At 53.5% G+C, this 11,795-nt stretch overlaps 1 protein-coding gene across 1 annotated transcript in view; it reads right to left on the bottom strand.

Annotated features, from left to right (window-relative positions):
* The window catches only part of Sh3gl1 (SH3 domain containing GRB2 like 1, endophilin A2), a 20,723-nt gene that overhangs the window by 8,296 nt on the left and 632 nt on the right, over window positions 1–11,795 (bottom strand). The window lies entirely within an intron of this gene.

The following is an 11,795-nucleotide window of genomic DNA, read 5'->3' as shown; positions in this document are numbered from 1 at the left end:
TGTGGTTTTGGAGCCTGTCCTGGAACTAGCTCTGTAGACCAGGCTGGTCTCGAACTCACAGAGATCCGCCTGCCCCTGCCTCCCGAGTGCTGGGATTAAAGGTGTGCGCCACCACCGCCCGGCTTCCCCTATTGCTTTCTGTCTGAGCAGCCTTCTGCGGGCCATGCCAGGGTTTCTGCAGCTCTTGAAGTCCCAGCCCTGGCTGTCTTGTCTGCTAGAATCCACCCTGCATGTGTTTAGCCCTCTCTTGCTGCACACTTGGTGGCCTTGGAAGTAGCAGGAGTCAGGGCTGTTGTCCAGCTCCCACAGCAACCTCCCGCACCATGGCAGAAGGTTCTAGAAAGTCTGAGAAAACCAGGAGACTCTTGCTCTGCACCCTAGGGACCTGGATGGTGGGGGGTGAGGTATGGCTGTGTCACAGGACACAAAGGAAGAAATGACAGGTTTCTTTGAAGAACAAGAGGGATGGCTCAAGCCTTGCTCAGCCTCCCGAGACTACAATTTGCACCAATCACAGCAGACCTGGGTAACAAGGGACAGACACACGGGCAGGTTGAGAGCCTAGGCTCTGCAGTCCACAGTGACCTGCGGCGACCTGGGCGAGTGAGGCGGGGACTGGCACCCCCACTGCTGGGGGTCTGCTGACCTGGCTGCAGATGCTGAGTTAGATGCCAGACCAGCAGACCATGGGCACTGCATATTTGTTGAGATAATATTTACTGAGATAATAAACCCTCAGTGTGGTAAGGCTAAGTCACCATAGGTGTGCCCACAAGGTCTGGTGACACACGATAGGGAGAAGACTCTGCTTGGGAGCCTGTCCCTCAGAGCTGGGATGAAAGTCCTGAGCCGGTAAGGACAGCACTCTCCTGGTATCAAAGAGGCCCTGGGGTTCCATTTTCAGTACCCCAAACAAAGACGAAATCCCAGACCCAGTCCTCCTGCTTCAGCTCCCTCAGCTGTAACGTGGGTGGAGCAGCACCTGAGCAGCCACTGCCCCACGGGGGGTGGGGGAGAGGCAGCAGAGAGACCCTTCTCTAAGCAGAGGCATGATGGGCACACCTGTCACCCCAGCACTCAGGTGGGAGCTAGGAGGACCAGGAGTTCAAGGTCATCTTCCCCTGCACAGTGAGTTTGAGGCTAGCTTGCTTTTAAAAAAGCAAAGCAAGTTGGGTGATGGTGGCTCATACTTTAATCTCAGTACTTGAAATGCAGAGGCAGGCGGATCTCTGAGTTTGAGGCCAGCCTGGTCTACAGGACAGCCAGGGGCACACAGAAATCCTATCTTGAAAAAAAAAAAACAAAAAAAAAAAAAACAAGGCAGAACTTGGGACACAGCTCAGTGGCAGAGCAACTACCTGGCCTGGCCAAGGCTGTGTCTGACAGCCAACAGCAAGCCAAAGAGAACTCAAGCATGGGCACAGTGACGCTCTACAGGCACCCAGCCCTTAGCCACACTAGACAAAACAATGAAGAGGGGTAAGCCCCCCGTCTCAGCTGCACCCAGCCCTGGGTACCAGTGACACCTACTCAAGCTCCTCAGGGTAGGGAGGGGACTGTGCCCTATCAATTGCATCATTGATGGCTGCATGACAACAGGGATGGGGTGAGGGAGGCTGGGAACCCCACATGTCCCCACAGTGGCCAACTCATCCCTGCGTGGCTCACTGCCCCTTAACCCCTGTGCAGCCAGCCTGGTGACCACACCCTTCTAAAGACCCTACTTTCCCTGCTCTGTCTGGGTAGTTATGTCCCCACCTCAGGTAAGGACATGGCCACCCTCAGGACACTGAGCAGACTCTGAACCACAGCTAATGGCCCTCGCGCTACTCCCGGCATTCACTGGACTCTTCATTTTGAGTTTATGGAGAAAATGCCCACACCCCAAGTCTCCTGACCACCTCCCCTACTGTGTCACACTGCCCAGCCTCAGCCCAGGATGACAGCAGTACCAAGCCTTCCTGCCCTCAATCCAGCTGCAGGGAGGGACCAGCTGTGCGTGGGGACAAGTACACAGCATGGTGACGCTTGGGTGGCATCTGTGCTTGGTGCCCTCTTCTTCCCACATCTGAATTCTAGTAGGCCATGTGTTCCGTGAGTCACTCAGCCTTCCTACCGGGGCCGCCCATCATTGGCCCTATCAGTCAGACAGCACTGCACACATTGGGGATGCTCGCATGCTACCCCTAGGTCTGCCCTGTCCAGGTGCTACTGCTTATAACTATTTTTTTAAGGTTTTTTGAGATGTTTCTCTGTGTAGCCCTGGCTATCCTGTAACTTGCTCTGTAGACCAGGTTGGACTCAATTTCACAGAGATCTACCTGCCTCTGCCTCTTGCCTCCAAGGGCTAGGATTAAAGGCGTGTGCCACCACCATCTAGCTAACAACTATTATTTTTCTCTGTGAGATTCAGGAGGGAGAAGCACACCCCTTCAGCAGGCCATGGGCAGCACTATGTCCGGCTGAGGGCAAGGAGTGGGCAGTATGGAGGCAGGCGGAGAAGAGGGACACCAAGGGGAGGAGCCCAGTCAGTCCCATTCTGTACAGGGCACCAGGCTCAGAAGTGCTCACCCTTCTACAGCCCATACCCGTGGACACAGTCAGCCTCCGTCGCTGCAGGCAAGTGCTGTTGAGGGTTATGGGGTATGGGACACCCTCTGGACTAACCTGAACACCACCAGCTCCCCGAAGAACCATGCAGTGGTGCCTGTGACCAATGGCTTCTTTTCAAGTGGGCAGGGGTAAAGTATGCAGAGCTGAAGGTCGGTTCTGCAGAGCATAGGATGAGCAGGGACCCTGAAGGGACCCCCATTGCCTTCAGTTAGTAATGGGGACAAAGATTCAGGACACTGGCTGTCTTCTCTCACAAGGAACTGACCATCCTAAAGGTCCAGGTACTGGGCCTGGTCTTCAGAGCAATGCGTGTGCCCTTGTTGGGGACACAAAAGGCCAATGGGCAGGGACTGGATCTCCCAACTGAGTCAGGACAAGCCTCTCTCAGGCATGTAGTTCAGTGACTAAAGCAGGGTGACCATGGCTCTCAGACCCCACTCAACACATTCCCCTAGCCATCAGCACAGGACCCTTGGTTTGGGAGGACACTAGAGTCCTTCACCCTAATCCATGGTACAACACCAGCATGGCAAACTAAGTTTCTCTGGTCTGCAAGGCTTACCCACTTCCTCACCCTAGGGACCCGATAATGCGGAGCACTGCGCTAAGGAAGCCACCTAAAAAGCACATACACCGACTGGAGCCCACAGTGTGGAGGCTGCAGTGTCTTTTGGTGGAAGGCTTTGGGAGCTGGGACAAGATAGCATGGCAGTCTCTGGTCCCACTAGGAACACAGGCACAGGTGCCAGCTCAGACCCCGGTTCTGTGTGTGTGCTAATCCTGGGGATGCAGGGGAACTACACCAGGCAGCTGTGCTGGGAATGCAGAGGCTGGGTGCCAGGAGCTCAAAGTGATGGGCATGGCCAAGCACAGGAGTCCAATGGGTCTCTGTTTTCAATTTATGGTGATCATCCTGCCTCTGCCTCCTGAGCACTAGGACCCCATGTTCTGGCTGGCAGTCCTAATTCTCAGAGCACAGGGCCAACTGTGTGCCTGGGAGCCTCCTGAGCTGTCTACAGCTCCCAGGCATAGACGACATGGCAGGGTGGCTAAAATATCACCCTCCACAAGGGCTTAAACACACGGTACCCGTGGCTCTAGGCTTGGATTGGGTCACACCAATGGAATGACTTGGTGATTTCCCAGGCCAGGATCACAGACAGACACAGATACAGTCACAGCAAGCAGGCAGGGCTCCCATTGAAAGTCAGGGCACCCGTGCAAGGGGTCAGTCACATGACAACCACATGCTGCCCCACTGTAAAAACATCGAGACTCGCTGCACCTTTAACCCCAGGACTCAGGAGGCAGAGGCAGGTGGATCTCTGTATCTATGAGTTCAAGACCAGTCTGGTTCCAAAGCTACAGAGAAATACTGTCTTGAAAAAATGAAAAAAAAAAATGAAAAAAACAAACAAAACCAACCAAAAAAAAACCCCAAACAAACAAAAAACAAAAACAAAAATTAGTGAGACTCACATGTCTTCCACCTCCGCTAGGACAAAGGACAGGCAGGACAATGGTGGCTCATGGACAGGTCACACAAACCAGTTTTCCAACCACTGCTTGGCAGACATTGGATCATGATCTGCCATGTCCCGTTGACAGCGCCCCATGCCATCTTGCTGTACCCAGCCAACAGAACTCATTCTAGATCTCATTAGAAACATCTGTGTCTTACACTGAGGAAGGGAGATGACCCATGTCCCGCAGGTCTGGGGTGCTACCAGCTGGTATTGTGCATTCGCATAGGCATCGCAAGCCCCGCTAGTGAGGGTAGAAAGGACCTCAGAGAGCCTCTCTACTCACTGCTGGGCTGAGCCCTGACAACAATGACATCACCTACTGTCCTGCTGAGAGTCAGCAGGGCTGGACTGTGCTTGGCTACTGACATAGTTGGCCATGGTGATGTCTGAACAGTCGCTAAGAGAAGCCACTGACTACCAACCCGCCCTCCTGGCCCCTGCAATCTTGCTGCCCCCAAGTCCTCCAGTGGCTACCAGTTGTCTTCTGACAAAAACCTAAACCTGCTAGACCCCAATTTCCCTGAGATCGTGGGTGCAGGGTGGGGCTGGACACCAGGGAGTTAGGATGAGGTTGACAAGGGAAGGTGACTGACTCCCAGAGAAGGTATGTGATGACAACAATATTCCTTCCCATGATGATTCTTTTACAGCTACCTAGGGCCAAGAGAAACTTCTGGGTGGGCATGACCGAGCTTTGCAGAGCTCCCAAACCTGCCACAGACCTGGGCATTCACTGTGGAGCAGAGAATTTGCTCCGCCATTCTCTCCCTGTGTATCTGAAACTATAGCTATCTACTTGCGTCAAGCAAAAACATCAAGACTACCCTCCTGCCGTGGAGCCAGAGCCCCTGCCCAGACAGGGGGTAGGTGGGGCTCCTCCCCAGCCACTACCCAAGCCCCTCACTGGGAGATTCTAGATGAGGATTCTGCCAATATGTCACAGTCTGGAAGAGCCTACTAAAGGTAAAACGGAGTTTTCAGCTGGACTTGGGAAGCTGGGACAGGCTGGGTGAAAGTAAGAATGTCTGTGAAGGAAGGACTCGGGCTGTGGAGTGAGGCCCGGCTCCTACAGAGGTCTGCATGAGTGCTGGCAGGCAAGCTGGGGAAAGGTGGCTGGAGTTACACTCGGTGCTGGGATGAAGGTCATGGGCGAGGGAATGGTTGGTGCCAAGGAATGGCTCACAAACAGCACTGAGATGGAGGGGAACCTAGAGGACAAGGTGGCTGTGAGTGTCAGGTAGTGTGTCACAGCAGGTGCATGAGGTGCAAGGCAGGCCACGTAGACCCAGGCAGTCGGTGTCCTCGGCAGTGGACTAAGGCCTGAACTGAGGTGTATGGAGACTGGTGTTTCCCAGCCGGGTGACCTGGCCCCTCCAGGCCTGGTTGTCCTCAGCCTGTTCCATCAGCTCCTGCCACCCCACGGTTCCAAAGCTCGGCCTAGTGCAGCCCAAGTGCTGGAGGTGCATCCTAAGGTCAGAAGGCTAGAGCCAGGCTAATTCCTCTGTAAGACCAGTCAGACCTGCTCCTGGCCAAGTTTCAAATGACCCAGTTCCCTCAAGTGCCCAACAAGTCAGGCCAGGGACACTGTGGGAGGCCACAGAGAGGAAGCCCCATTCTTAGCTTTGAGCAGGAGGCCACCTTGGTGTTGCCTGTGATCAGCCTGTCAGCTGGCACCACACAACAGGACACAGGCTTGGCGTGGCCTGCCTATAAGAGCATGCCACGCAACAGCAGAGCGTATCTGATGACATGAGAGTGGCACCAGAGTGCTAGGGCTGCCCCACTAAGCACTGAGACGCCAGCAGCCAGCCATGTCTGTGACAGGATGGGCGGAGGGTAGAGCAGGCAGGGCGAGGTGCCCGAGGCACAGTGCACAGAGAGGTGGGGCGAGCACAATACAGCTGGTGGGGTGCGGGCAGAGAATGCTAGGGGACAACACAGACTGGACCCCCAGAAGTCCTTTTTGGCCCTTGAGCTGTTACATAGTTACACAGTTCTGGGCACAGTCCCCATGCAGGCCAGGGACCCAGCTCAACGTGGGTACAGTCTGCACTCACAGACTTAGTGACTCAGGCCAACGCAGTAGGGCACCTGTCACCTTTGTCACCCTGAAATGCTGAGTAAACATGCTGGTTCTCAGGAGTCAGCCACCCCCCACATATCCCAGGGGGCTAACACTGGGGATCAACCAGAAAGGAAGGAACCCGCCTATGGGAGTCCTCCAGAGAGGTCAGCTGGCAGGTGCTGAGTCAGGGCTGTGGAGGAAGCCACAGCTGTGTTCCTTCGGTGCTTGGGAAGTTGTCCCATGACCCCCAGGGGCTCAAATCAGCAGGTTTTCTAGGAGCTGAACGGAAAAGGAAGATGAGGCATCCTGTGGACCTGCGGAGGGCAGGAAGAGGGAGCAGAGGGCACCCACCCAGGCAGCAGGGTTGACCCTGGCAGGGAGAGGCTGAGCAAGGCAGCTGCCAGAAGCTGCAGTTCTCTCTCTAGCTTTCCAGGGAGAGCTCAAGAGAGGACCAGACAGCAGAGACCCAGCCATGACCCCAGCACAGGGTGTGAGTGTGTTGTTAGCCTAGGTGATAGACTGAGACCCCATCTCACAAACAAAAGCTCAGAGGAATAAAGTAAGTAAACAGGGAATGAGATGGCTCAGCTGGTACAGTGCCCGCCACAGTGATCTCAGCTCCCATATGAAAAGCTGGCTGGGGGCTGGAGAGATGGCTCAGCGGTTAAGAGCATTGCCTGCTCTTCCAAAGGTCCTGAGTTCAATTCCCAACAACCACATGGTGGCTCACAACCATCTGTAATGAGGTCTGGCGCCCTCTTCTGGCCTTCACGCAGAAAGAATATTGTATACATAATAAATAAATAAATATTAAAAAAAAAAAAAAAGAAAAGAAAAGCTGGCTGTGCCGGGCGGTGGTGGCACACACCTTTAATCCCAGCACTTGGGAGGCAGAGGCAGGAGGATCTCTGTGAGTTTGAGACCAGCCTGGTCTACAAGAGCTAGTTCCAGGACAGGCTCCAAAGCCACAGAGAAACCCTGTCTCGAAAAAACAAAAACAAAACAAAAAAACAAAAAAGAAAGAAAAGCTGGCTGTGATGAAGACTGGCAGTTCCAGTGCTGCTGGACATGGGGATCCTGGTCAGCCATGCTAGTCTTAGGTGAGTCCTAGGTTCTAACAGTGGATGGTACCTCAGGTTGACCCCTGCCCTCCCCCACAAGAAAAAGAAAAAAAGCCCTGGGCTGGAGCTGGGGGTGCCAAGCAGAGAGCCAAACCTGGGCCTGGTTCTCCTCTCCACACAGCTGCCTGCTTTGGCCTCTCAAATCCTACCAGGGAAGTGGGATGTGGAGGAGCAGAGAGGGTGCAGCTGTGTCCCAGGACCCCGACCAACAAAGGCTGTGCCTGGTAGGGGGAACAGACATGCACACACAGATACATGTATGTTGCATTGCATGCATATACACAGAGCAGGGGCCTCTCTAGAAGGGCCCAGGCTGAAGAACAGGGAGGAGGGGAGTGGGCACTAAGAGGTGAAGTGGCACACTAACAGGGACGCTCAGACACCATGTCCCTAACGGGATGATGGGGTTGGAACACAGTGGCTGCTGTGATTGATGCTCTGGGCTGGAGCTGTCCAGGCTATCTAAGCATGGTGGGGGTGGCCTACCACACCCAGGTGAACGATAGCTGGGGCGCTGCATTGGGAGCCCAGGGCTCTGACTCAGGTGGACTTTCAGCTCATAGATTAAACGTGGCCTCAAAGTGAGGGCCGGGGTGTCACCAAATGCCCATCCGCAAGAGGCCTTGTATTCCGCCTCCAATGAGGGGAGAGGGAGAGGGAGAGGGAGAGGGAGAGGGAGAGGGAGAGAACATTACAACTCCAACCCACAGAGTCCCAAGTCTGCAGCCCCTCCTAGCTTTCAGGTCTTATGGGTGGGGGCGGAGGCTCACCAAGCACTTGCCTGGTACCCCACAGCCACACAGTTGCCAATTTTCTTCCTAAATCAGACCAACCAATCCTTCTTTACAAGCTTTCCCTTTCTCTCAGGCAAAAAACGAGCGGGGGGGGGGGGGTGAAGTCCACATTCCAGGTGGCACAAGCACCATATTAGTTACACTTCACCTCCAGGCCATCACAGAGTGACCAGGAAACCAGTCAGTTCAGCTAACAGTGAAGACACCCAAATAAACTTCTGAGCCACCCACAGGCCACTTCTGCACCCAGACTTCCTCAGAACCCTCAATCCTCCACACTCACACCAGGGTGAGGAGACAGAGGGAGTCACCATCCCTCCACTGCCTCACCTGTAGGAAGTGAAACTCCCAACTTCCCTCAACACCTCAAGCTCATTTTACACATTCACATTTACCTGCAGGCTCAGCTGGGAGATGAGCTGGGGACCTGTGACTTTTGTATCAATGGGACCAGAGCTGCAGTCTTACCTGCCAGAAGTAGCCTATGCTACCTATCCTGCCTTCCAGCTCCATCCATACCTTGCCTCGACATCCCGAAACTCTTTTATAACCAGTCATTTCTGATTCTTGCCAGTGTGGGCTGAGGATTCCTTTATCTTTTCTGTGACAGGGTCTCATGTAACCCAAGCTGGCCTCAAACATACTATGTAGTTGAACATCCTGCCTCTAGATGATGCCTCTAGATGACAGGAGTGGGCGCCTACACGGGGGTGGGGGGTGGGGGGTGGAGTTGGGGATGGAGCCCAGGGCTTCCTTACAAGCTAGGTGAGTGCTCTACACGCTGAGCTCAGTCTCTTGTCCTGCTGGCTCTCACTATGTAGCCCAGGCTGGCTTGGAACCCACAGGGATTGCAGGCAGGCCCTGCCACACCTAGCCTGTAGCTTCTCTAATAAGAAATGATATTCCAGGGACTCAGACCCTGGAGGTGTTACTTAGCAGAAAAAAGAAACACAGGAGAGAGACCCAGCTGAAACAGTGGGATGTTGAGGAACTGGGGAAAATCCTATCCTACAGGAGGCTGGGCTGCGAGCCATCTGTGTGCAGCTCTTTAGAGCTGGCTCAGACTCCTGGGCACAGCAGTCATTCTTTGGGACAGGGCCCTGGAATGTCAAAACAGTAAACTGATCCTCAGCTGAGCTGGACTTTCCAGGTTTGTAGGCAGGCTGGATGGTGGCCCACCAAGAGGCAAAGTCTGGTGGACGCCCCATGGGTCCCTCTGTCAATGCCTGCTGGGAATCAGCAGGGGAGGGGCCTCCAGAGACTTCTCCAGCTGAGGGACCTGGAGCCACAGGGATTCAAACAGGAGGACAGCCTCAGGCCTAGGCTGGCATCCCATTCCAAGGATCTCAGGCACAGAGCTTGCCTACTGTACCTCCTGCACGGGTGCAAACCCACTCACCTCCATCTGAGGGCATGCACTGCAACATTCAACATTCCTGCACTTCCTTCTTTAATTCGCCCCCCCCACCCCCCAGTCTCCCTCCAAGGCCCACAGATAGAGCCCAGATGTCTTTATCCATTCCTTTTGGCCCCTGGGGTGAGAGCGAGCACCAGCAGCCTGCTCCCTCTGGCTGGGCCTCTCCAGACCATGGGGAGAGCCCTTCTTGCAGGCACAGCCAAGCAATTCCTCACACTATTGCTCATCTCTCTGTGGAATCTCCTAGCGCCAGTACCACACCCAGAAGTCTCAGGCTGCACTGCACGGCCACAGGATTAGCACATCTGGGGCTTCTTGGAGCAGAAACCAGGCAATGAACTGCATGTTCACATGGCTCCCTGCACGGACCCACGGCTTGCAGGCCTCTGAGTGGAGTTTCATTACATACCCCTGGAACTCCCTTTGTATACCTTCTACTCTAACAAACCAGGGCTTCCTGCATGGTACGCAAGCACCCTACCAACTGAGCTACACACCCAGACCATCTGCTGCTGTTTTGAGATACAGATAAGTTATTACTCTGTAGCCCGGCTTACAGCTAAACTTAGAGCTAAAATCCTGCCACTACCTATCAGACGGGGGGGGGGGGGCACACTAAGGCAACAAGGCCAGGCCCTGTTCTGTTCTCTGCATTTTGAGAACTACTTGGGAGTCCTAGAAGGGGAGCGTGGCTGCTCCAACATCCTTGACTGGGATAGGCCTCTGAGCTGAGAGTGGCGCCGGAGGGGATGCACAGTGAAGACAGGCTTAAACAGCCACACCAGTCCTGACCCTGGGGACCTCTAGGGTGACAGGCACGGCAGCCCAGTGTTTCATTTGGAAATAGATCTCCTTAAGTTTCTGGAACTCACTTGGCCAAGAACTTTTGATTCTCCTGCTTCAGCCACTTGGGTAACCCCCAGTCTGAGATCTGTCCCACATAAAATACATCATCAAGCAGGGGCCATAGCTCAAGGTAGAGCATTTGCTACTGTGGACAAGGTCCTGGATTCTCTCCCCAGCATGTGTGTGTGTGCACACGCGCATACACACACACACACACACACACACACACACACAGATAAAGATAGACAGTGAGAGTGAGAGAGACACCGACCAACCGACCTGACGGGAGGAAAGACAGAAGAGAAGAAACCCAAAACAAACAACAGAAAACTCAGCTATGAACTTGGCAATCCACTTGTAGAGAATTTATCTTACAAAACTAACCTCACTAGTGAGGCTTGGTACAACTGTTTGTAACCCAGCACCAGGATGCGGAGATAGGGGATTAATGAACAAGAGGCCACTCCAGCCTGAGACATATGACCAAACCCCAGCACCCAGAGGCTGAGGAAGCAGGCTCACAGTGCCCAGGAGTTCAAGACAATATAAGACCTTCAATACATGAAGGCAAGTTTGAACTGTGGCATTCTGTCATCCCAGCACCCCGGAGGCAGAGGCAGGAGGAAATTCTGGGCCAGCCTAAGCAAAACCTTGTCTCAAAAAGCAAACAAAAAAGTTCCAGAGGGCTGTTAGTTAGAGGTTGTCAGAAGACATCTGTTGTCAAGAAGAGCAGAGCTCCTCCCAGGGGGTGAGGTTCCCATTGTTCAGTGAGGCAACAGATGCCTACCTGGAGAGCTAACTCCTGAATGTCAACACAGCAGACAGAATGCAGAATTTCAGTTCAGATTCAGGCTCCAAGAAGCACTGAACCTGAACGACCAAGTACCCAGGAGTCCACAGTCTGGTACAGCTATATCAATGTTACTTTCAAAGAAATACATGTGTTTCGGAATGGGGACACAAAGCCTGTGACATTTTGTAACAGAAGCCTGGAAAATTACTTTTCACTGTACGTTATAATTCGGTACAATGTCTACCAACAGATTTTTCTTTTTTATTTCATTTTTGAGACAGGGTCTCCTTATGTAACCCTGGCTGGCCTCAAACTCTGAGATCTCCTTGCCTGCCTCTGCCTCCAGAGCGCTGAGACTAAAGATGTGTACCACCTGGCAAGAGTTTGGAAGTTTTTCGTTTGTTTTTGCAAGCCATCTTAGAGATACCGAAGAAAAGAGATGGGACAGATTTTCTAAGCCTTGTGTGGACTTGATAAATGTATCAAGACTTAAAAAAAAAAAGCACTCGAGAGGCAGAGGCAGGCGGATCTCTCTGAGTTCGAGACCAGCCTGGTCTACAGAGCTAGTTACAGGACAGGCTCCAAAACCACAGAGAAACCCTGTCTCGAAAAACCAAAAA

This window comes from Microtus ochrogaster, chromosome 22, assembly GCF_000317375.1.
Source record: "Microtus ochrogaster isolate Prairie Vole_2 chromosome 22, MicOch1.0, whole genome shotgun sequence".
Lineage (NCBI taxonomy): Eukaryota > Metazoa > Chordata > Mammalia > Rodentia > Cricetidae > Microtus > Microtus ochrogaster.
The sequence above is the reverse complement of the archived record's forward strand: the minus strand, read 5'-3'. Positions and strand labels throughout refer to the sequence as shown.